We start from the raw sequence: 26,338 nt of genomic DNA on the forward strand, positions 1-26,338 counted from the left end.
AGGTTCACCCTGAGACGCTGCTGATGAAGCAGAGAACGACCTGGATATTTGGGGAGACACCTGCAGCATCAGGCGCTTCTACGTCACAGAGTGTGATGGAAATCAATCCACCAACATCAGCCATGTGGTTATTAGTGGCCTGTACAAATACACAGCTGCCTATTAATACTGTAACCTGGCACACACACATGCACTGCTCTATAAATGCACACTCACGCGGTAGCTGTCACACATACCTGATCTGGTTTCAGCTTCACCAACCTTCTCAGCAGCACATTATACAAGGGATAATGTACTGGCCCACACACACACACACACACACACTAATCGACCATGACTGTCAGTAGAGTCCCGTTTAGCAGACATTTGAAAGGACACCCTAGAGAGTGGGCCTTTTTACAGTAATAGTGCCCAGTAGCACTTAGCGCGGACCCCGTGGCTCTCTCACACTGTAGTGAAGGAGGCTGAGGGTTCTCAATTCCACAGCAGCCCACTCCTCTGCGCCTGGTGAGTGGGGGGAAGAAGAGACTCTCATGGACACAGTACTTCACCATCTACACACTCACACACACACTCTTGAAGCACTCGCTCACTCATCATTCACCGTGGAGTAGGAGTCCTCAAAGTGAAGTGAACGAGGAAGTGGAGATTGGTGATGAGCATGAAATATCTGTGGTTATATTTACACGCTCCAACCTCCAAACTCTGTTGTCCTGGCCAATCATCTCAGAGAACAAAGAAGACACTTCCACTGCTTTCCCCGTCCAACCTAATGACTGTTTGTCTATATGTTATGAAAAGATAATTTATGATTTGACAGCTGCAACACACAGAAGGACGTGACAAAGGCTAAATTAACCAGCTTTAATCATTCTGCATTGAGTTATTGCACAATCCTGCGATCACTGACATCTATAGAAACTTCACTCTCCGGTCAAAATGTATAAACAATGAAGCTAAGAATTACAGAAAAACACTGTCATTTAAAAAAAAAAAACCACCAACGCTGCATAAATAAAATGCTTTCTGAGAGTCTAGGCCAGGGGTCACCAACAATTTGTCAGAGGCCCAGACTCTTTCCGGACTTTTATCTTGGGGGCTGGACAGGATGGTTTGGCAGGCCAGATTCAGCCCACGGGCCGCCAGTTGATGTATGTGATGTATGTGATTCTTAACTTTAAGACCTTAGGCCAAGTATTCAAACTGGTGTTTTTTGCTGTATGTGCACAGTCCATGTGTGTCTTTGCCACGTCAGCATCGTCAGGAAAATACATCACTGTCGGTTTGAAGCAGCGAGGATTACAACAGCATTCTCTGATGCTTAGTCATGATGTAAACCCAACCGGCCCAGAAGATATCTGAACTTTTGGGACTGAGTGAGAGAGTGTGTTTCTTGGCTGAGGATCTAGACAGGACGAGCAACATGCTAAGCCTTTAGGAATCAGGAAGATAGTTCCCTGGATGCCTGGAATTCCTTCCGGAAACCTTGATGTCTGAAATAAAGAGTGAATTACAGTACTCCTCGTGAGTGTCTGCGCACGTTTCTATGTGTGTGTGTGTGTGTGTGTGAGCAGTGACAATAACAGCTCCTATCTCACCTCCTCCCTATTCCTTTTGAGGCCAGCGCCAGCTGTAACTACTCTGGAGTGTAGAATTATGGGGCAGTTATTGAGAGAGGCCTATTATGGTATAAAAAGACAACATGTCTCGTGTCCAAATACACAGACAGTTTCAACATCACTAGTGATAGGAATCAGGCTGTTCCACAGTTATCAGGCCAGGATGTGATGATGTTGTGGATTCCTGGGATACCAAAGTGGTCAGGTTTATCCCCCACTATAAACCACGGGTGCAGACATTTACCTAACAGCGGTTCCACGTCACGTGCAATAAAACAAAAAAACCAACACTTCACACTTCACACCCATGAAGTAATGTGGCTGCAAAAAGACACTGATTCACAAAATACAGGAATGTTTCAGAAATTACGCGAATGGCAAAACGTGAATCATCATGTCCCATTAACACAGTTAAACCCCAACTGACTTTGACTAAAAAGACGATTCACCCCAACCCTAAAACAATCAGGATCGAGGTTAAAGTTTTAATTATATAATTATATTTTCTCAAGGAGTCTTTCAGATCAATGACTCAGCTCTTCTCTGGAATAGTCATGTTATGTAACCGTATCCATACTGTACTGTATAACAGTATAGTTTTGAGAGCTTCAGAGAAACCACAGTGTTGTAAGAGATTGTAAATGAATTAGAGAGAGTTCTGGTTCACAATAGGGAACCATTTTCACCCATTGTTCACAAACATGAATTATCTGTGTCTCCTGCAGGAGATTCAATGAACATGTTTGTAATGCTCAGCCTGATCAATCCAGCTCTGCTGAGCCCGAGCCACAGTTCAACCCACCAATCATTAGCTGCGGTGACCGGAGCTGTACACCTCCAGCAGCTGCGTGCTGAAATTTGAACTGACATTTCACCAGGTTTTGTAACAAAAATCATACATTGAAAAACGTTCCAACTTATTATGATATAACTAATTTGTTACATCTACATTTGTTCAGGTTTTTAAAATGTACATCATTTCAACTAGCCTGATGTTCTTCAAAGCTAATGTCAGTGATTGTCACAGGGTAGAATTCATTGTCTTGGTTTAATGAAATGAATGTTTTTTCTTCAGTTGTTTTCAGAAACCATTCAGTTAAATTTTGGTAGTAATAGGCCTACAATATCCAGAGTTTTTAAGCATAAAGTGAATTTTTAACATATACTATACAACAACAAAGACAGGTTCAAATACAGCGGCTGTAAAACGACCACATCTGTTAATGATTTTCTAGAGATAAGTTACTCTGCTTGAGTAAAAAAATGTATTTTAGCTTTTATTTATTTTTTTTTTAGACTTTTTCTGTACCTTGTTTATGTCTTTAGTTCATTCCCATGTCCTGCTCCAGGAAAATTGCAGCAGAATTGAGGGAAAAAAAATAAGTGTTTTTTTTCCACTTTGTTTCTGGGTTTTTTTCTTTTACTCAGAGGAAACGGTCATTAAATCAAAATCTTCGTGCTCAGAATGCTTTGGAAAGAATCCCTCAGTCACCAGTTCCCACAACTCACCTACATTTGCCCGCAGGGGACAAAAGATGTATTCAGCCATGAATGGTTGGCAGCTCACTGGAAACCTGTGAAGACAGTGGAAGAATATTTCTCAATTGCTCTGTTATAAATTCACAATTGCATTTAGAACATTTTGCCCAAGGATCACAGTTTGTACATTTTCCTGTTTTTTCTTTTCTTTAACCCTGAACAAATATTCCTTTATCATACTTGTTTTATGTTCTCAAAGTGCCTACATATCACACAGACACTGACCCATAGGAAAATACGGGGAACTGAGTTTACTGTGCTGGCATCAGGCTCTGCTTTTTACAAACAGTTCTTTGTGCCATACACTTTAATTTTATATTGAACAATTGATCATCCACCATTGCCTACACACTCAGTATGTGAATTAGTGTGCACACATGTTCACTGTCTGTCACTCTGAGGCTTCCAGCGCTGTTATAACAAGCATACGCTTGGCGTCACACACAGCTCAAATTTACCCTTTGGCTCTTTTTGTATCAGTATTTCTTTTTTAACTGTATCTTAATCTACGCACACAATGCAGATTTAAACCATGGCTAATCTAAGCCTTTTACTGTTTAATTATGCACAGGGAGGCAGGGACGGAGCGGGGCAAAGTCAATGGCTCAGAGCAAAAAAAAAAAAAAAAAATTCATGGACTTTTTCTTCTCCTTATCCACCCGCATGATCCAGAGCTATTAAGTCAACACCCCCAGCTGCTATCCGAAATTTCTGCAGTTGGTTTTTGTGAAAGAAGTCCGCTCAGTCCGAGAGACAAAAAAACCTCCCATCAGCCCACACAGGCGCTCAATGAGGACTATTCATGACCGGACTGTACCAGTGACAGGCAGCGAAAGAACAGAACATTGTGGCTACGCATGTGAGGCTGCAGTCAAAGGTGAGTGAGAAACCTCGTAAAATCCCAACCTAATTTCACACAGCCATTTATGTAAAACTCTGCCATATTCACACACACACACACACACACACAATGGGATTCTTTAACCACTGATTCAGTCTGCAGTCAAACGTCCAAGTGATCCAATTTTTCCTTCCAGACCAAATCCCTTTCTTCTGTTAAAACATGATCCGTGAGTTGCTTTGGCAAATATCTAACCTGGCAAGTGTGTGTGTGTGTGTGTGTGTGTGTGTGTGTCTGTCTGTCTGTTCCCAGGGCTGTCCCATAGGGAATACACATCTCGTCTGTGAGTCACGGGCAGGGCCTGTGTCTGTGCGCGAGTACATCAGAACACATCAGTGTCAACATCCTCTAGTTCACCTCAGGCAGACAACACACACACACATACACACACACACACTCCTTGCATTGTACATCCTTCAAATTCCCCAGGGCCATGTGCTATCCCCTCATACCCCCCCCCAGACTGAGACCTCACTTCCTCTCCACCCTTCATATTCCTTAAGAACCAGGCCTTTACCTCAGTCAGGACAAACACCAGCATGTGATGATCGCCAGTATTTTCACATGATCACTTAAAAAATGTTAAAAAAAAAACAACTTATACATACATGAAATAATGCTTCATTTGAATAATGGCTATAAAGTATATTCTGTTGGTTTGGAAAGGGACTGAACAATTGATTATAATATATTATTATAATTATAATAATTTATTTATATATATAAAATTTTATAAAATGTATAATATTATAATAATTATAATATATTTTAATATATTCATGCATTTAACAATGTATAAAGTCACCCATGACAGGCTCCAGTTTAGACCCCCATAAATACCAGACCAGACCACTAGTCTGAATAAAAGATATACTTTGGTTTAGCTTTATTACAACATTTAAAGCAGTATTTTTATTTTTTTTGACAATGACTTAATGAAAGACAGGAGAACAGACAAAAGGAAAGTGGAGGCAGCGAGGCGGACAGCCAGAGACAGGTGAGTGTGGACATGTACGGACAATGACAAAGAGGGACGAGTGGAGCACACACACGCGGTGGAGTAGACCACACAGCTTTTACTCTGTGTCTGAGTGCTGCAGCAGCCTCTCTGCCATGAGAGTCATTATCATATGACACTGATGAAAAGGACATTAGCATAAAGGAGGACCTGACATGACACATGACGGACCACCTAACACGCTTTCGCTCCGGCACCTTTACACAGCCTGTGGACCACTACAGTGTGCTGCTAATCTGCTGAGTATATATATATATATATATATATATTCATACTGCGCGAATCCCTTGGTTTATTGCACTGCGGTCCATGCTGGTGTCATCCAGGCATCCCTGTCCCATCTACAGCAACTGCAAAATTCTGGGCCATCCCTCTTCTTCTGTGCATTATTCAGTGACTTCCAGCAGGCTACTCAATTCCCTTTAAATTTGTACTGTGAATTTATAGATGGATCTGCCTCCATCCAGGTCTTTGAGGTCCTGTGAGCAGCAGAGTGATCTGCCTTCAAACATTTCACTGCCTTGTAATATTGTTTTTGGGTTTTTTTTTTCCGTGTCTAACCTATGATTATTTATTTATTTGTATATCTCGCGTTATTCGTGTGTGTATTTGTATATAAACCTGTTCTTTTTTGGCATTTTGTTGCAAGTTTGTTGTTTTAAATTTGCTTTAGAAAAAAAAAAAATAAAAAAATGGATTGGATTTGGTGTGTTTGTGTGTGAGAGAGACAGTGAGTAAAACGCTCTTTGATAAACAACACACCAGAATGAGGCCCACTCCACACAAGGCCACAGGTCCATACAGAGGCTCTTACCTGGCACTCAGTGTGTAGTGTGGCTCTACAGAGCTGTTCTATTCTCTTTTATTCTCTTTTATCAACTGTCACTCACACACTCACTCACTCTCACACACAAATACTACAAACGGTTTCAACGGTTTTCTGCCCCCATGGGAAAAGACCACATGTTCGGTGAGTAAAATCAACATCTGTGTGTGTCTTCCATGCATTGATTGCTCTCTATTCTCACTAATAATTTCCAGCCTGCATATGTCCATGACTATTCCTGGCATGTGATTAGGAGTTTTGTGCAGACACGGCCATGTATGGGGGAAAGTGTCTAACCCTGGCTACGCTCTGGGTTTCCAGTTCCCTCTCTGAGGAGAAGACACTTCTTGGCCTCCGTCTCGTCTTTGTTGACTCACTCAGACAGGCAACGCGTATGTCCACGAAAATAGCAAGGGGATCCTTTGAATTGGTATGAGGTGTCCTCTCATGTGATGTCACAGCGCCACTTAAGCATCTTAAAGCCGGGAAACTCTATGATCACCTGGCCTACTTATTCAGTAGTAAGTGGATAGACATGTGTCCACGCAGGTCCAGGAAAGTCTTCTACAACCTAATATTATAACGAGATTAGCGGGTGTAGCTACGTATGTGCATATTAGGGGTTTCCTTTGTGCCCAGCGTCCCAGGTGAGCATTAAACCTGTTGGACTAAGACGTGTGTGTGTGACGCTGTTCCTCTAAGACAGTTGCTGGATCACTGTTGTGATGACTCCATTTTTCCTGCTGCTACGTCGAGACCGAGCTGGAGATTCCATTAGCAACTCATGCATGACATCGGTGGATAAAGAGAGAAGACACAGAGAGGAACGGATTAATTAACCTGACAGGTTCCAAACAGAACAAACTGTTGATCATGTCCAGATACTGATTCAAGAGGCAATATTACAGCACTGTATTTCCATCGAGTAGATTCTTATAACTGGGAATTGTGCTACGTCTGTTAGATAAACGGCAATCTCTTGCTCTGCTTTAACAGCACTATCCACACACAGTGGATAGTCCAAACAAATTATCCTTATGCGACAACAGCATGTTTCTGCAAGTACGGCTCATTCAAATGTACACAGAGGTGACACAGACATAAGGAGCAACAATCTGGTCTGTAAACTCTTTGTTGAAGCTGACGAGTCGATAATGTTTCCAATCCCTAACTGGATGTAAGGTTTGAAACAAACAAGAGTGCACTGTGACATATGCTAGGCTGCTACATCACATGCATTTGAGTATGCTGCCAAAGTCATTGTTACTGCATTCAGTGTCTGTTACTGTTTGCAGGATAATAACTCAAACATCAAAAAAATCAAACATCAGCTATAGCAAGAGGCCAATCAACAAACTTTAACATATGTTCATTTTGGCAGCAGTTGGGCATTAAACAAAAATATACTAAAAAATACCATTTGAGTAAACCTCTGGTTACTGTACAGTACCGTAAATCTTAGCCTCAGCAGAGGATTTACCTGTACTGTAGATGTGAACAGAAGTCTCAATGATTAATTGTTAGTCCTCTAATAGAGTCTCCAGAGTCGACTCTGCATCTGCTATGATAGAGCTTCAGCCTACAAGTCTGCAAAAAAAAAAGAAGAATAAGCAGGTGTAAAACTGGGTGAATGGATTTCCTTTGGCTTCTCACAGAGCAGGGGTTTATTTTCTGTTAAATTATACATACATATACATATATATACGTATATATATGTACATATATATACGTATGTGTGTGTGTACATATAGTTTCAATTGTGACCTGAACTCGTGTTAAGCCGGAGGGAAAACATATTATTAATCACGGTCCTGGACTGTCTTGAGAGTTAACATTGTTGCTGTCAGAATGACAAAACCTGAAGCCTTCAAACAAAGACAGATCGATATTCAGAGTCATTTATTTCTTCTGCCATAAGGCTGCTAGATGCAGAATAACCTGTTTTTAACTGCTGCCCTTCACAAAATTCAAACAGCACTGTATTATCATAATCCTAATGTTTTGTCAATGCAAAGCACCACCATCAAGTCATCGTGTGCCGTCTGTTTGACTATGTATCTTTCTGTATACTGTCCTGTACCGTACTGTAGTACACTGTGTAAATGATTCTCAAAAAAGAAGAAAAGAAAAAAGAGAAAAAAAAACCCTTTGTATTTTTTTAAACTACAATGGAAAAGCCCGAGATTCTTAAATAAAACAAACCGTTTTGTTTGTGAGAATGTGCGCTTTGTTCCGAGTATCAGCCTCCTATTATTGAGAAAGACGCAAATTACTTGACAGCTGTGAGGCTGTGTAGTCACAGTTTCAAACACAAATTTGTTCTTTTTTTAAGCGTGGGCCGTGTGACATCATTTGGAAATAAATTTAACTCTCTCACTCTCTCCCTTGGAAACAGGATGTTTTTATCAATTACAGTATCTCTGTAAAGAAGCCCACTGAGACCCCTCAACGCTCTGACCCACGTACATGCACGTACACAAATGTACACAAGTACGCCCACCAAAAAAGAAAAAAAAAAAACACATTCACAGCTTCTTCTTGCAAGACGCACAGGATTTGCCATTGAGTGAAAGCTTTGGCCAATCAGAGGGAGAAGATCAACAGAGGAGGAAGTAAGTGTGGTCACACTCTATGTGTTCCTCATCAGCACTGACATAAATAACTGTCAAAGCGTAAACAACACATCCCATTCATAATAACAGACAGTGAACGCCTACTCACCTGCAGTGGAAAAACGAGGGGAAGCAAGAAGTAAAGACAGACACAGACAGAAAAAGAGAAGGAGATAAGACAGAGACAGAGACAGAGACAGAGACAAAGACACAGAGTGGGGGGGGTAGATATCAATGGAAATATCAGCACGGAGAGAAAGAAAGTGACAAAGGAGTTGTTTTAGATGTGCAGCTGCAGGAAACCTGCTGATGACATCACTTCCTCGTCACTGCTGGTTCCATTTCTTGGGTTTGGAAAACACCACATATCTACGTCACGTGTCAGGACATCACTTTCCAGTGCACACATATACAATCACTGTTAACACACAAAATGACACTTGTATATATGTATATTTTGGGTGCTATCATCTGTATATATACATATATATATACATATATATGTATATATATATGTATATATACAGATGATAGCAATAGCTTTACACACACAAACCATGGATCACAACCAAGCACACAAACCTTATTGTTAAAGGACACACATAGATAGTTCAGGTGAGATACGCTTGTGTAAATGAGAGCAGAGGGGAGCACATGCAAACTGTGAATGAAAGAGGAAGTGATGCAAGTGGAAGTGGCCTATTTTTAGATATTAGCGGAAGGTTATCCATCTCACTTCTCTTTCCAGGATTAGCAAATATATAACACACAAACACACACACAAACAAAGTGAAATCACACAAAGTTGAACCTCAGACACCCTGCGACCTTCCAGTGGTTTACATCGATGAGAAACCCCTTTTGTTGGCTAAATCGTCTAAAACCAAAATTTAGATTTAAGTCAAAAGAATGAGACAAATCGGAACTGTCTGTCAAAGTAAACAGTCATTAAACAGTCAAGTTATCAAAGCGTACTTCGATAATGACTAATGAATTATAATGGTTGATGATGTATGAGTGTCACATGCCAAGGCGTATTTATCCTACACAAAGACGTAGACACATTTTCACAGGTCACATGAGCAGACAGTTCGATTTTTCAATTTCTATTCCCTAAGCACCAGGTGAGCAGGTGATAACAGACCTGATGTGTCATTGTAATACTGAAGTCATATGAGAGAGTGGGAGGTTTCACTTCCATTTACATCACATGATGAGATGATGAAACTGACAAGCGAGACTCGAGTGGGCGTCATAGTCACTACATTGATCACTGGACCACAGAGCTGCTCATCGTGATGATTTAGAGAGAAGAGAGACGGTCATGGAGTATGTGAGAGGTCCTCAGGTGGAACACAACTTTAGAATTTAAGAATTGAGCCTGTTGCACTATGCTGCTTCGCACGATTAGAAAGCTCAAAGAAATAGCAAAATAATTAATAAATGGAAAATAAATTCTGGCCATGGTGCTATGAATGGAAGAGGACGAAAATAAATTTAAAAAAAAAGTCTGAAAAATGACGGTGGGTGATTGCATTTTTTACAGGTGCAGCTAACGACACCACCATTCAGGAGGCAAGTAGCAGGTGTTCTGAGCAGAAGTAAAATGCTGACCAGTGTGGGGTGAGACGGTGGTAGAACAAAGAATATAAGTGGTCCACATCTGAGTCCGTCCTCAGTCTGAGGGGGTTCACCCCAAACCAAATCACAGACACACACACACAGGTGGCAGGGGCCAAACCCCAGTAACCCTGGTAACCTTCCCAGAGGAGTATCTTTGGGTGGGTTAATGGGTGCACTCACTCACACTGATGCTTCACCCCCCCTTAACTCACCTTCCACTGCCCCCTTTACTCCCACTCCCCTCTTTTTGCTCGATTCACTATTATTTTCCACCCCAGTGGAAACAAGGCGGGTGGAAGTGGCACAGTCTCACACCAGCATCTGCACACGCTACAAGAAAATGGGACACAAACAGGGATGAATGGGGAGCAGGGAGTTTCTGTGTGTGTGTGTGTGTGTATGGTATTGTACTTAAAGGAAAAGGTAGGTCTTTACCTTCAGGCAACACAGTTTGTTAGAAAGTTTGTGGGAAATTGCCGTAAAAGCCAAAAAGGTCTAGTCTTAAAATGCTGTGCTAAAACGGTATAGTAACATGTCTTTGTAAAAAAAAATGCAGAAGCAGTGCTTTTCCACAGGCAACCACTTCAGGCACATTAGTGTGTTCTGTTTACACACACAATATTAGCCTCTACACTGCTGTCTGCACAAAAGCCGTGTACCTCAATGTGCAAGAAAATATTATCATTATCAACAGGTGGTGCATGAAGATCCTAAAATGGGCCATAAACATTACACAAATCAGGAAGCCACACAGGCAGAACATCGCCAGCCTCAGCAGTCAATACAGTATTATTTTGGATTAGACTGAGAGAAAGAGAGAGAGAGAAATGTAATAACCATTTTAAATACAAAATGCCATTGTTCATCCAGTGTAGTCAACTGGAGGAAATAAAAAACATGGGAAGGGTCTCATCCTTCTGGTGAGTCTGAAGCTCACGGCCTCAGCAGAGCTGCAGAAAAACAGCATCGTGCGATAGTGTGAAACAATGTACAGGGTCAGGGAGATGGACAGACAGAGAGAAGCCAAGACGTGAAAAGTTTTACATTCACACACCAATTTAGCACCAGTGAATCACTGGTAGCAACAAAAACGGCAGACAATTCTGTGAATTGTGTATTAAAAAGAATTTCAAATCCGAGTTGCATCTTATTTACCGTGTGCGTCTGTGTGTGCGTGCATGTGTAACTGTTGCTGATGCGTAGGAGACAGCTATGTGTTTTGGCTTGAAACATGACTGACGCTGGCTTGAGTTGTCATGACGATTTTTCGGAGGACTTCACCATGGCGACCAAGTGCTGAGACTTTTAGCCAAGTGTAATGGAATATTTCCCAAATAAGCAACTGGCATACATTTATTTCCTGACCCACTTTTTCTAGAAAGAAAACAGAAAATAGTTCATGCAGCTGTGTCGCTAATATTTCCCATAAACCCCAGGTTAAAATCCTTTCTAATGAATATGAATTAAAGGCTTTGGTCGTCCCACTCACTTCCTGGATGTGGAGACCCTACATCTTATTCTAAGCCTGACTAGATCCCACTTTACTGCGGGGCTAACATAAGTATATACCTGCGAGGATCCAAGACAAACAACTTTGGTCACAGGGCAGGGGATAATTTTAACAGCAGAGAGTGTGTTAGTTCTTCAGGTGAGGAGTGTGAGCTGTGAATTACAAAAGAAAGTGTCAGCAAATTTATTCTACAGGAGTTTAAAAAATCCCTGACTAGCTTTCTGCTCGGTTCCATCGTGAACACAAGTGTCAAAGGTCATTCTCCTACTCATCCTTCTTCCGTCACTTGGTTATACAGTCTGTAGGGAGGGTTCCAGTCTTTCTGGTAAACCTCTGTAGGAGACTTTCCCAAATCTCAGAAATGATCCCTGCACAGTTTTACCACGATGACCGCTCTGATCACCGGTGTCTGGAGCCAGGAGGCGCTGTGTTAATTCTGCTCACGTGAATTGTGTGTCACTCCAGTATCAGTTTCACTGTCGAGCGGCCGCTGTGACAGAAGCGCGGCACATTTTCACACTGTGGTGACAAGAAAGACGCAAGTGTTCAGCTGTGGGCTGAGAGGTCACTGAGCAGTTGACCATTTCGTCCATGACCACAAGGCTCTGCGGCACAAAGAACCATAGTCTCCCACATACGCTGGACTCGATCAGACGTCAGCCAATCACACACAACAAAGCTCTGACATCATGGCCGATATGACAGCTAAGCAGGAACAGCTGTCTACTAGTTGTAGACCACACTACAGGAGAGTGACGCAACGGCGAAGTGTGTGTGTGTGTGTAAGAGAGTGAGAGCTCAGCACAGCAGTGGACAGGCAACATTGGTGTGGTCAGTGTGGGAGAGATGAATCACGGGGTCAAACACTGAAGATACATTCCAGTGAAGTAGAAGAGGAAGAGAGAGTTCAGAGAAAGTGAGCTTTTAGACGTCAGACACAGAAGGGGAAACAGCCAGCGATCAGTGGGAGACAGTTCAGACCTCACTGATTAACACATCCGCCATTTCGTCACTAATCTTTTGTTTTTGTATTGCAGAAGTATTGTGACCCGTGCAGGGAGTTGAAGCCCCGCTCAAGTGGACATGTGTTTCCATGCTGTGCTGTGCTACGTGTTCATGTTGCGTACATACAGTTTTGTGTGAATGGTCTTCTCTACAGAGGGGAAGGATGGGAATTCTGCCCAGACATTCCATGGCACAGCTTCCCAAAGACTTTCCACTACTACTGAGACACACACATGCAGCCTCTAAGGACAGATTCCAAACTGGTGTTCTATGGGGAGGAGAAGACCAGGGACGGCACAGATAAGTCACTGGTATGTTAGTATCACGGAGGGAGGCAGATAATCCCACCATCAGGCCTGTAGTTTCGCCTGGTCAGTTCTTGTTACTAAACAACAGAACAAATAGTGAAATAGTTAAAGACACATGGAGTTTGATGAGCGGGGGAACATTAGCAAACGTGGTAAAATAAGATAAACAAACACAACCAGCTTGTCAATTTACAGTTTCTACATGACCTTATAATCAGTAGCACATATTGGCTCTTTTTTCTGATACGTATATCAATACTGATATGTGATTTCATTAATATGTATATTCATAACATGTTAGTCATAACAAATTAACACAAACAGACTCAATACTGAATTCTTCCTCAAGTAGTAGGAATACCTACTCCTACCTACATACCTAATACCCAATCTGCTGGTTGTGAGACAGTAACAGAAACAAACACTGTAACCTAAAGTGACATGATGGTGTCGCTCACAGTAGAGCCCACTCCAAAGGCCAAGGGACAACTCTGGAAGTTTGGTTTTCCCAAAGATGGGACTAAGACCAAGTTTCCCTGTCTCATTTGGCCTGAGTATTCCTTACAGTGCCACGGCATAACAGTTCCTCTTCTTCATCCAACCATCAAAGCCCCATCCGCTCCTCAAACCCCCGGCTCCACACTGCACAGTGGGACAAAGTAGCATTTCCACAGCCGCGGCCAGGAGAGCCTTCAAGGTGTCATGGGGACACACGCACACTCACAATACAATCATAAAAGTACAGCTACACAACCTTTCCACACACACACAGAATTTTTTTATGAGCCAAGTACTGTATTATGCAAGTCCCAGGAACCCCTCATATAAAGACCAGATATGTTCACGGAGCAAAGGAATATCTTAACTATGGAAACAACATCTTTGACAGTCACTCTATCCCTGCACACACACAAATACAATGGTTCTGTTCATACACTACCATGGACTGCATATAAGAAATGGACCTCTCTAACCAGGTACCACAGCAGACTACTGGTTAATAAAGGAGCTAACTGTTTGTTCTGCCATATGTGGCCCCTGAACCTCTTCTGCAGCGCCCCCTTTTGTAAATAGGACTATTGTAGAGCATGGACAAATCATGCTATTTGTATTGAATAAAGGTCATTAGGTCACAAGTCAGTGCAGTTTCTCTACTTATTGCCCCTGTGGAGGATCACCCCTGTGTTCGGGAAACCCATGAAGTTCGCACCGCTCAGCCAGTCACATATCCCACACATACTGCACATAGATGGCGGTTGGTTTGAGTCAATGTTTTGAAAAAGGGATGTTGAATATTTAAAATAAAAATTGCCATGTTCTATAATATATTTTACACTGTTTATTGATTTGATTTTCTAGAAGAACTGAGGATTCCCAGACCAGTCACATATCCCACACATACTACACTGAGGAGTTTATTGATTATTTTCTAGAAGAACTGAGGATTCCCAGAGGTTTTTCAGATTGGACCTCGGTGAATTCTAATTGAATACTGCAGCTCGTGTGAACTGTTCACGTCATGGACCTTTGTGTCTTTTCTTATCCCGTATATATGTGGATGAGGAACAATAATAGCATCTGTCTTTTGGAAGAAAACCTGAAATAACATGCAAACAGAGACAGATATAGACTTCTGCTTTGCATGCCGCTGAAATGTTAGCTGAACGTTCACATGTGGGATTTGAATGGAAGAGCCCGTGCTGATAACTTTGGAGATAAACTGACACCTTTCTGTGACGTCATTACCAGCGAGGTGTACAAATATTTTAAAAATATCAGGCAACAAAGGAAACATGCAAAGAAAGAGTGGATGTCACACACTGAGCCACACAAGAGACCTGTGTTTGTGTCAACATGGCATCCCCTCGCCTGCTCACAGTGGAAAGTGGATCGTTCTGGGTTTCCACAGTGGAAGCTTGTTCCTGTATATAAGTTGCAGTGGAAGTTCCTCTCTCATGGAGCAAAAGAACCCAAGGGGAGAGTGAGGAGAGGGGAAAGAGAGAACAGGGGAAGGAGTGAGTGATGGCAAGAGAGAGGAAACTGTATTCAGACTTAGCACATAACGAGGAGGAGAAGGTGACAGAGACGGTGACTTCAGTGACGTAGAAGATTACATAGGAAATGAGTATGTATGAGGTGTTCTGGACACTGGACCTGTGGTCCTTCTGGGGTCATGACCTGGCGTTGACCTCAAACTTCACAAAGCTGTATTTTTACTTTACTTTTACTTACTTTTTTCTTTTTTTGTTTTAATGATCAGAAAACTATTCTTACTGTTGTTAGAAATCTACCACCTGGCAGACCAGACTGGTGGAGCCAGACCAAGAACGCTGTACTTTATGGTGGCTCCTTAGGTAAAACAGATTAGTTTGTCATGTTCAAACCCAGGCGCACTTTGTACCCCTGCAGACCAAGGAAACCTACGACAGGAACAGGCATGTGGTCATGTGAACCCAGATCAAAACCAAGAACTGCACTTTCAACGTCACTATGGCATGACAGAACCTTTGGTGTTATGCAATATCTTACTATTGTGACCCACCAACAAAGTGTACCAGCGTAGTTGGCCACTACTCCACTGGTGCGTACCACAAAAATGTGTTTGTTGTCTTTCTCAATAAACAAAAAGCTGCAAATCAACTTGTGATCATTTACGCAGATGCCCTGTGTAGTGGCCCAGAAGACACAACTTGAAAGCGATAGTGAATACAAACCATCTATTGAGTAAGTGTAAAGAGAAGAGCAGCACAGACAAAGTGTGTTTCCCAAAGATGCGAGTGAAACAAACGTTACACAACAAGTTGTGTCCACTGAAAAAAAAAAGTAAAATACTATATTTAATAAGCATATTTAATGTGCTTGTCACACACGTCCTCTGGTTATTAAAAATCATAATTTTGTCTTTGACATCTAGCTGCAGGCCGGCTGTAATGGTTTCTAGGGCCTAAAGTGGGCCCCAGGCCAGGAGTTTCAGTCCACTGACCTAAATGGTTAATATGTGAATTATTGTGAGTATTTATTTCCTGTGGCCAGAGTGTAAATAAAGTTCCATAGTAACTGTGTAGTTTTATAAATGCTCTGTAATTGAATGTGGTTTTCAGAGCACCGCAGAGTAAAGTGAAACAAATACGTTTGAATGAATTTATGTCACAAACACACAACTTTCCAAAGATGACACAGGATCACTGACCAGCTGTGACGAAACCTCCTTCTGACAGCATTAGTTACAGCAGGTTAACCACATCCTGTAAATGAGAAGATTTTTCAGCCTCAAGGCGGGAGGAGGAGGAGGAGGGTGAAGTGGAGTAGAAGGAGAGACGGAGGAAAGACAGAGGAGAAACAGCCAGAGCAGAACAGGAGGAGTAAGAGGAGCAGGAGGTCTGCAGGCAAACGTTCATATTACCTTACAGATGAGACACAGGCTGGTGTGAAGTCAGCAGCTGGCCGTTGTTTTCACATATTCTTTGGACACAAAACACATTTTTGGTATGAGAACAGGTTTCAAATTAATTTAGTTATTTTAGTAATTAATAAGTGAGTCATTAATTAGACACTACAGTTTCAAATTAATTTTAAATAAGTGAGTCATTAATTAGACACTACTTAACATGAATATTTATACCTTTATTTTAATACATTTAAGTTACTTTGAAATAAACGATTATGGGCAGAAACACCATCATTAATGGCAGAGCAAAAATTATGGTCCGAGGCAAAATTAGAATTCTAGTTTAGACATTAGAAAGGAAACGTCTAAACTAGACATTGGGAGGAGGGTCCCCCGTCCCCCGTCCCCCTTCCTCCCATGACCCTTCAAAGTGTTGAGTATCAACAAATGGCATTTTTGTATTTGCAGAAATTCAAAAATTGTTATGGAATTCCATTCAAGTATTTTACGTCAGCATTAAGATATGTCGACTTTTTTGGGAAATGCACTCCCACACAACAAGTCAGCACTGCTAGTCAAAGGGAGCGGCCCGTATAATACTTGCTTTACAGGTATGCAGCTGATAGAGCAGAAGGAGGGAAGAGTGCTCCTCTTCTTTTAGCCAAGAAAAAAAATATTTCAGGATTCTTTGGGAGTGCCTTTGAGTGCACACCAAACACTTCTGGGAAAATCACAATGACACCTATGGTTTCACAAACTTACTGCCAGTTAGCGCCCACGCAGCCGCGATGGCACGCAATGATGCATGGGCATTTGATTCCCATACCCAGGTAATTGTTGAGCATCAAACTTCTATCATGAGAAGGAGAAGTAGTTCTTAATGTCAAAGTTGAACTGCTGTGAGTCACCAGACTTGAACTTTTTACAACTAAAGGTCAAGTCCAAGGCGACGCCATATGAAAAGAAGATGGTAATCTCTCATAACCCAACAGATATGTGTCATTGTGTTGCACCATAACCTTTGGTTTAAAATGTGACAATGTAAAAGTCATTCAGGTTGGCAGAGCGTTGCCCAACCAAAACAGAATTAAAGTTGTCCAAAAGTGGCTGAAAGATTATTCATAAATGTGGCAAGAACCGTAAAAGAAAAAATGTTACATTAGCAAAGAACCTGGCTAAATTGATCAAAAAGGCAATTTAATAAAAACATAAATAAATAGTGGACAATCCCAATAAAACTAATTAAGTATTAGGTGTTGAATTATTACTACAAATAAGCCAAAGACAGGAAATAAAGAAAAATATAAATGAAGTTTTTACTTAAAAACAGCTAAGTTAGCACTAAACTTAGCAAATATAACCAAACAGCTAACAGAAAGGGAGCCATAAAGCAGGTAATATTTAAAAATGTAGTTTAAACAAAAGCAAAAAGTTAACCGAATTACTTTTTTAATTAATTAAAAATAACACTTTTGATTTTGCTAAAAAAAATAGTAAAAAAAACAAAAAACAAGATGACAAAAGATAAACAGAAAGAACTAAACCATAGCTAAAAATGGCTAAAATTGCTTTTTGGCTTTAAGGTAATTATAAAAAATCCAGACTATATGATTGTAAAAGTTAAAGAATAAATAATGCATTTTTATAAAACCTAAGTTTTATTTTTGCACTCTCAATGCTGATACCTACAAATCCCCCTGGGGCAGAGCTGTAAATGAATCATCCCTGATTCATAAATCAGTGTTTACATGAGACAACATTATGACATAACATTAGACAATGTATTTAATACCATCTACACACAGTATACAAATGTCAAGGATTAACTGGATTTTGGCAAACCATAACACACGTTGAGTCATCTTGTAAAAAGTACTATAAACTGCACAGTGCACTGCAAGCATAGACGTGCAAACTCATACACATGTGAGCTCACAGCCACAGGCAAAACATGAATGAACAAGTTCCTCCCTCTCAGCCATTAGTCGTTAGCGCTCCTAAAGTCAAGGTCCACATACCATAGGATCATAGTGTATTAAAGCCTGTTAGCAGTCCACTCACCACCTGCCTTTGCCTTTATTTGTATTGAATTTATATGTTACTGTTAGCAGTGTACTGGATAAATGAACACAATATATCGCATACAATCGCAATAATCATTTACATTTGTATTTTAAAATGGGCCAACTACAGAGAGTTCAAACACAGCCATTTAAACATTTTATATTACATATTTATGCCATATATTTAGACTAAATGTTTACTATTTGAGACAAACTCAAGGCTCGCGGGACAGATCCAGCCCACCACATCATGTTTTAGGCAGTAGAGCTTATCTTAAAATAAAAGTCTACAATTATGTTTTAGGCAGTATTATCTTATCTTAGCTTATCTTAAAATAAAAGTCTACAATCTGTTACTGTCTACACTAACGTTCACTGGATGGGTTGAGTGCAGTGGTCAAATTCCATGTGTGTATAACATGTGCATGCATGAGTAATTCAGTTTGTAAATGTTCCATTTATCATAGATTTCCTAGAATGCATAAAGACTGGATGACTTGACTCCATGATGACCTGCAACTTAAAATGAGTTATGAACCTCAGCCTTCTGAGCGATTGAGTTTTACACCACTGGTCTAGATTGAAAAATAAATACATAGAAAGGCAATTGGTATCTTTCATCCTAACTCACTTCATGATTCCATCATTAGCAGACCTGTTTTAATGACTTCCACAAGAGCTATGCAGCTCTACTGTACGTCATATTCTCTCTTCAAAAATTAGACTACGCATTAAAACTTCAGGCTTGAGGAATTTTCTAATTATGACTAAATCTTACATCATCTTTCTTTTTTCGTCATTACCATCGTGGACTTTCCCTTTTTGGGAGTGGCGGACTGATACAGTGTTAGGTAAACTTGTCATTAACAGGTGCGCGTAATCTGACGAGCCCAGGATTAGTAAAGCTAAAGGACGCCTGGCATCTCTAAAGCATCTGTTCACATTATATAGAAATTCAAACATATCAGAATTCATTTGCAGGACAACCATAAAACTTCCAAATGATGGTGGGGTACCTGAAAAGCCCTTGGTGACCCTAGTTTATTTGGTGGGTTATTTATCAGAATAGAACACCTACTTTTAGTTCTGGTTTTAGTTCTGAATACTTATTTATTGTAAATATTGTTAAAAAAATGTCTATGGCAAAATGTTTTCTTTTTTTTTTTCGCTTTAAAATGAATTGACAAGATTAGACGAAAAGTAACCCTAAATAAAAACGCTTTTCGTTTTAGCGGAACTACTGTAGAGTAGAGACTAAGACGCTGACTCAGTTTGTTACTTTATTCAAAAAAAAAAAAACCTGAAGTACAATACCAAGCTGTCACACCAGTGCCTGGGCTGAGCCTGTGAAAGAAGACAATCATCAGGCATTATACCAGCAGGCACCAGAACGAGTGACGTACACGTGACTCATCAGATAGTTTAAATTTACACACATTTTAGGCAGCAGAAATTCCCAGCCTTTAAAAATAAGTTGTGTTTTACATTAGGCTTATTTATAGACGTCAGGCAAATATTTGGTTCCTCCTCTTTTCCATGCAGCACTCACCACCATGTGTTTTCAAGTGGACTCTCAGACGACAGCGTAGCTGTTAATGTCTTAAATCTGGATCAAAACGCCGTGTTAGGGACTTATCTTTAAACAACTGCCCACGGTGTGGTGACTCATACGCCCACTCTGCACTTATTTCAACACACTTCCTTTGGAATTACACCCACGCACAAACTTCATTTACATTTGATAGTTACATGTTAACATGGCATCAGCAGTAATGTTGTAGTGGCTGTCGTTGCCAACTTGACAGGTCAACGCTACGACTCCAGAGCTGCCAATTCTTCACCAACATTCATGCCTAAAATTAAAAGTAAAAAATTTGGCATCCATAATGGTTTGTCACTTTAAAGTACATTTTGCTAACTAGACAAAAAAATTCACTGTAAAAGATTTAAAAAGTAGAAATTATGCGACTTGTACAGAGATATAAGTGACTGAAGGCGAGAAAGACGTGAGAGAACCACAATCACAGCACCTTTAAATCAGTCACAGAACCACAATCACAATCACAGCACCTTTAAATCAGTCAAGTCTGAATGACTAAAAACAGAGATGCATTATAAACCACAATTAACTCTGTGTTTAACATTTAAACTTATTACCCATGCAGTACATGATGCACTTATTAGTTTTAGTGGTTGAGCAGAGCCACAAGAGATTCCCAGTGGCTGCAGACTGTGAATCCAACATGCTGGATCCTGTCTGTCTCACACCTTCTAACAAAAAAAACAGCTTAAAGTGTGTGTTTCTTTGATGAGTCCATCATAAAACACACTTTGCCAAATAAATAGAAAATTTAACTTTAAAAAGCCAAGCATAAAATGTGGTAAAATAATATCGCCAAGAACATCAGGTTAAGACAGACCATTTCACGTCACGAAATTTACCCATATGCCTTATGTCTGTATCTCACTTTGTTACTTACTGCAAAAAAGTTTTGTAAACGCAGCAACAACTGCACAACAACAGCAGTATAGCAGAAAAAGACACCTGTTCGCCTGGTCACACGGCCACATTTACACCAGTGTGGTGATAAAGCCGACCAACAGGGGGCAACTACCGACTTATAGCCACGAGTTTATGTGCACTACATTGGTCTCCATCTGTCCACACGTAAATAAATAAGTGTAAAAATGCATTATGTTAGCATTATCTAACAGCCGCTGCTAGCTCGGCGATATTACAGTGTACCTCCTGTCCTGGGCTTCATGCTAACACTTCCATATACTCCTCTCTCTTGTCTTTGGGCACTGGTGTGATAAGGCAGCGATGGCTTGTATTACTGCACTTGGGTTCTCCCATGAGGGAATCCCCCACTGTGTGTTTGTGTGTGAGTGTGTGTGCGCGTGCGTTTGTCCCCGCAGAAACGAAAGAATGCCACCATTGAGGGCCGCGCTATTGCGCCAACGATCCTCTCCCCCGCGTGCCCTCCCCTCCACATCCTCCTGCACTCTGACGTACAGTTGGAGCAGATTCGGTGACACGGTGATAAAAGCCTTTCTCTGTTTCTCTCATTCTCTTCTTTCCTCTTTCTCCAGTGTCACCAGAGCACTGAGTGCTGGTGCTTTGGCCACAGACATAGAGAGCTCATTCAAAGTGACACAATCACTTTTCACTTCTGCTTTGCGATAAAACAGAGTTCAGAGTGTCTCGGCCCAGTGTGAACACCATTCACGCAGCAGCTTTGTACATGAGGACTGAAGATGCTGCACCGCCGTCCTGCTAGCGGCGGCTGTGAGAGAGAGCACCCTTCAAACGCTTTACACACAAAGACAGAACTTCCACTCTCATAAATCTGACAACGCTGACGGGCCTGCGGAGGTTGAGCAGCTCAAATGACACTTAACCTGTCAGTGTAATTCATCAGAGCTGGTTAATTAGTATTTAATCAAAGACGCAAAAACATCTTCACGACCAAATTATTGGTCGTGATTAACGACTGTTAATTATTTTTTAAACAACATCTGGCAAAAACTTAGACCAATATTTGCTTTCAATTACTCCAAGGTGTTTCCCTGTCAGGCATCATGTTCACAGTGTGAGCAAGAAAAAAAAATCAACCTGCAGTTACAAAACAAATATAATCTTCCACCGAATGGCGTAATACAGATATAAAGTGTAAATAAATACCTTTTTGAAAGGAGGGTGTATACGTTTGAGCAAATGAAGGATTGTGTTTCTCAGGTGTTGCCTGCTTCTTTGCAAAATATGTGAAGAAATATGGCCTGTCCAATTAAGGCGTGGATGGGCGTTGGACAGGCCTATTTCTCATGGGTGTTGATGACGTAGAGAGAAAACAGAACTTTTAAATGCTGAGCTCTGGATCAGGACTCGTCTTTCAGCCAATAGGTAAGTGGTTCAATGCCAGGCTCTGCTGATCTACATGTCAGAGAGTTTGGATGAAGCCTTTTCTCACTGTGGGCAATATTAAGCTAACAGTCTACAGATGAACTGAAGGGTTCCAGATGTATTTACCAGAATTTGTGCTAGATCTTTGTAAGACGTCTAGTTTTCAAAAGTCAACTTTAAGATAATCAGATTAGTTTTTTTAAATTTTTTACTCTTTTTGGTCTGTCTATATTTTATTTGTATATTTTTTTGTATATATTTTAATTTCAAAACAAATTTAACAATTGTTAAATCCCTGTATACCACACCAAGAATTTCAAAACAAATTCAAAATTCTTTGTTAAATCCCTGTATACCACACCAAGATGTCTTGTCTGTCCTGTCCAGAGTATACATGTACTATATGTACGGCCTTGTTTTCAGACACTTATTTGAAGTCTCTCGTAAACGTGTGTATAGGTATACAAGTATGATTTCATATTTTCTTCCTAGACCTGTACCTGGAAGCTGTCACAGTTGGAACCACCTGCCTGTGAAAAACAAAAACAAACCCTTTGCCCTGGATAAACAGCTCCAGCTGCCTCACTACCCCACAAACTGAGGAACAGAGGTCAGCAGCCTAGGGCTTGACCTGTGGTCCAGTCCCTGAATGTTGTTTTAGGGTTTTGTTTTTTGTTTTACTGTCGATAATGAGATTGTGGTTCCTTACCTTAGATCTTAGATCTTGGATAGATAGATATTATGATTGCCAGTCACCTGACACTAAGGCATGGGCACTTGACTATCCACATGCCTGGCTCTATTAAAAAGATAGTGATAGTCATAGTCATAATCTCTTACCACTTTGTACGTCTGGCAGAATAAGCGAGGAGGTTAATCTGGATTTACACGTCACGGCAGTGAGGTCACAGAGGAAGCAGCTGATAGCCCAGCCCGCTGAAGGAGACAGGTGAAACACACAGAGGACAGGGGATGAATATCAGCGACGGGACATGAGACTTTCTGTGTTGTACATTCATAGCCAGGAGGAAAGAATTTGTCAGTTTTTAATATGAATGGAGTATTTTACGAGAGTTTACACGACATGGACAAAATGTACTTCTAACAGAGAACATTGACAACAGAGCCTCTGTTTTCTGATGTGCTGATGAGACATATTTCACAACGATATTCCAATTTTGAAAAGCACAGTCTCCTGCAAAATAATGAGCCATTATGCCCGATGACCTACATTTTTTTCTCAAACTTGTGATCTATGTTATACTCTAAGAAATAGAGGGGGTTATTCAGGGTGAGTGGTTAACGTAGTAGAGGACAAAAAGATATCAGATATTTTTTGCTTAAATGATGGGAACCATTACAAAAAAATAAATATTAATTTTCTATGATAAACTAATTTTATGCTACATTACCCATAAGTCTACAGTGTGTTAAATGTAGAACATTTGTAATATATAATAAATGTCACCTAATGTTTCTGAAGTACTCGTTAGAGAGACAGTTGACGGTTCAATTCCAGAACACCGTCTGCTTCTTGATTTTAGCATATTCACACACATTTAGGCTGCTGTTTTTTTCTTTCTACAGTTTTTTCAATAACTTATTTTCTATGTCTGCATTTTGATTATCTTATACAGCATCTTTTCCCACTATGAGCTTAAAAGCTGCTGTATTTTATGAATATTTGTCAGAAAACAAGTAGTTTTTGGACTCATTAACATCACAGGTGACAACTCAAATTCTAATGTTTCTACATTTTTCTATTGTGAATATAAATGAAAGTTTATTACTTGCCAAGGTACTTATTTTTTTAATTACATTTTTGTAGGCATGGTAAAATAATGCAAGCTTCAAGACAAATATTTTCCTCTGTATAAACGTTTGTGGAACATTCTACAATTTTCCTTGGGGGGATTATTGTTTTGTCCTTAACTGTACATTAAAACTTTATGATTTTGTAAACTGATGAAAAGTTTAACTTTTCAGTTAATAGTTAGGAGTTTACTTGTAGTTTAGTTTTAAACTTAAGCGTGTTTAATGAAATAAAATAAAGCAGTGTCCTCAAGCTCTGGCTGAGAACTGGTGTCATGTGATCAACCCTGCAGCTGATCCTGGCACTGTCATTACTGGCCAACGCTTCACAGTATCATTAGCTGGTCATATTTCAAATGTAGACACGCGGTGGACTAGAATATCGAATCTACTGGGCGTTTTGTTGAAGGATACGTTTTAAAATTGGCCGTTTTTGGTGTTGTTTTGTGCTTAAACAGGGCTTTCACTGTTCATACACACACGCACGCACACAAACAAATGTGAGGCTTTCCTTCCGTGAGTTCCTGTTTCAAGGTGTAACAGTAGAGGGATTTCCCAGGGAGGACGCGCTCTTGACACTGCGTCAAGAGCACACACTCAGCTTCGGCTCGTTCCTTCTTCTTCTTCTTCTTCTTAGCAGTTCTAAGTAGCCGTTGGAAGCTGATTCCACTCAGTTCAGTTTGCGTTAGGTTAGTGTGGGGGGAAAGAAAGCGTCGTACTTCACAAACCTGTTGCATGTGTGTGCTTTTTCGTCTCTCCACTTTTCCGGTCTTTTCCACGCGGACAGAGAAAGCTCACAACATCTGAGTGTGTGGCTTCTGTTGCTGTGACATCTCTGAGAAGGAAACAGCAGATGACTGTGAAACTATTGAAACGTGTTTACAAATGATGTGCTAATGGAGGAGCCGTGGCTTCCTTCACACCGATCCCATGCCGCTCAGGTTGCCTTTACGAATGAAAACGGGGACACGCTTTGAGGCTAAAAATACCTGTCTACGACTATATTTGGCTTGGCCGGATCATAGTCGCAACGCTAGAATAGTTGGGCTGGCGCAATGAATGGGTTCTCTACTATCTCACTCTGCCTCCGCCCGCCATCGGCTAAATTTAGAAAGCTTGCGTCAATCACGAGCCTCAGTGCGTCAAGGCTGGCCCCGCCCATTGGAGCTGGTCATTGGCCAGAATTAGGACGTTGAGTGAAAAGTAGGCGCGCTGTGATTGGCCGGTCTAAGTCATTGTTCTCAGAGGTTCCAGCTGAGCTTTTTTAATTTTTCGGTTGCTGTGCACGCTTACCTCTTTTTTTACTGACTGTCTGTACGGTGTGGAACCTTTTCTCTGCTTCCTCACTTTTCTTACGCTCCCTACTGTTACATTAAGAGTTTACATTACGGTAGGTGAGGGTTGAAGGGTAAACTATCAACTTAAACTAACACAATTCCCCGAAAAGTGATTTTAAATCACTATTGTTCTTCCTGGACACTTGTGAGTAGAAGATGTATTCTTTTGATTTAAAAGCTTTAAATCAAAACAGTAGCCATTCACTTTGTTCCTTGTGAAATTAAGACATGTCCTGCAATATAATATGTGGTCAAATATTACAAAATATCACAATAAATCCTACTTTAAAGTGGCAAAATATCCACGTGTGGGTAAAATAAAATCGTAATTTGAGCAGAGCATTTTTACTTAATGTAATTAGTACCTTATTTGACAGATAAACTTTTAAGTTATATATTGGACATGACTTTTACAGTTGTGATATAAATATGTACAAGATATTCAAAGCATAATCATTAGTCTTTTGATAGAATAATGTTTTATTTTTGGGGTCTATTTACATTGAAATTAGTGGCATAATTACATCGTTCTCTTAAAAATCAAGTTGAAAGTATTCCAGGTGCCACGCTTTCTACTTGTATTGTAAACAGATTGAAAAATGTGACAAATGTTCCCTGAAAAAGGCAAAAAAAACCCAAACATATTTCTCACATGCAGTTGTGAAAAAACAAACATGTTTCTCACATGCAGTTGTGCAGTATATCTGTCATGATGAATGTGGTTTACAATAGTAACTTTAGACTTGCCTGCTGCCAATACATATACACAGAAAATATAATAAAAAGGTTACTTCAGGTCAATGCCTTCACGAGTTCTAGAGTTCTGCATTTCAAGTTTCTCTTCGGCAGTACACTGAAACCAGGTTAACCACG

At 40.5% G+C, this 26,338-nt stretch overlaps 1 long non-coding RNA gene across 1 annotated transcript; it reads right to left on the reverse strand.

Moving 5' to 3' along the window:
• Positions 1 to 2,665: 2,665 nt before the first annotated feature.
• LOC112487987 (uncharacterized) lies at positions 2,666 to 25,685 on the reverse strand. Its single transcript, XR_003051632.1, has 4 exons — positions 24,857 to 25,685; positions 23,157 to 23,252; positions 16,365 to 16,423; positions 2,666 to 3,193 (listed from the first exon to the last, which is right to left on the reverse strand). It is a non-coding gene; the product is annotated as an uncharacterized LOC112487987 (long non-coding RNA).
• Between the last annotated feature and the right edge of the window lie 653 nt (positions 25,686 to 26,338).

Source organism: Cynoglossus semilaevis, chromosome 13 (genome assembly GCF_000523025.1).
Source record: "Cynoglossus semilaevis isolate Cse_v1.0 chromosome 13, Cse_v1.0, whole genome shotgun sequence".
Taxonomy (NCBI): Eukaryota; Metazoa; Chordata; class Actinopteri; order Pleuronectiformes; family Cynoglossidae; genus Cynoglossus; species Cynoglossus semilaevis.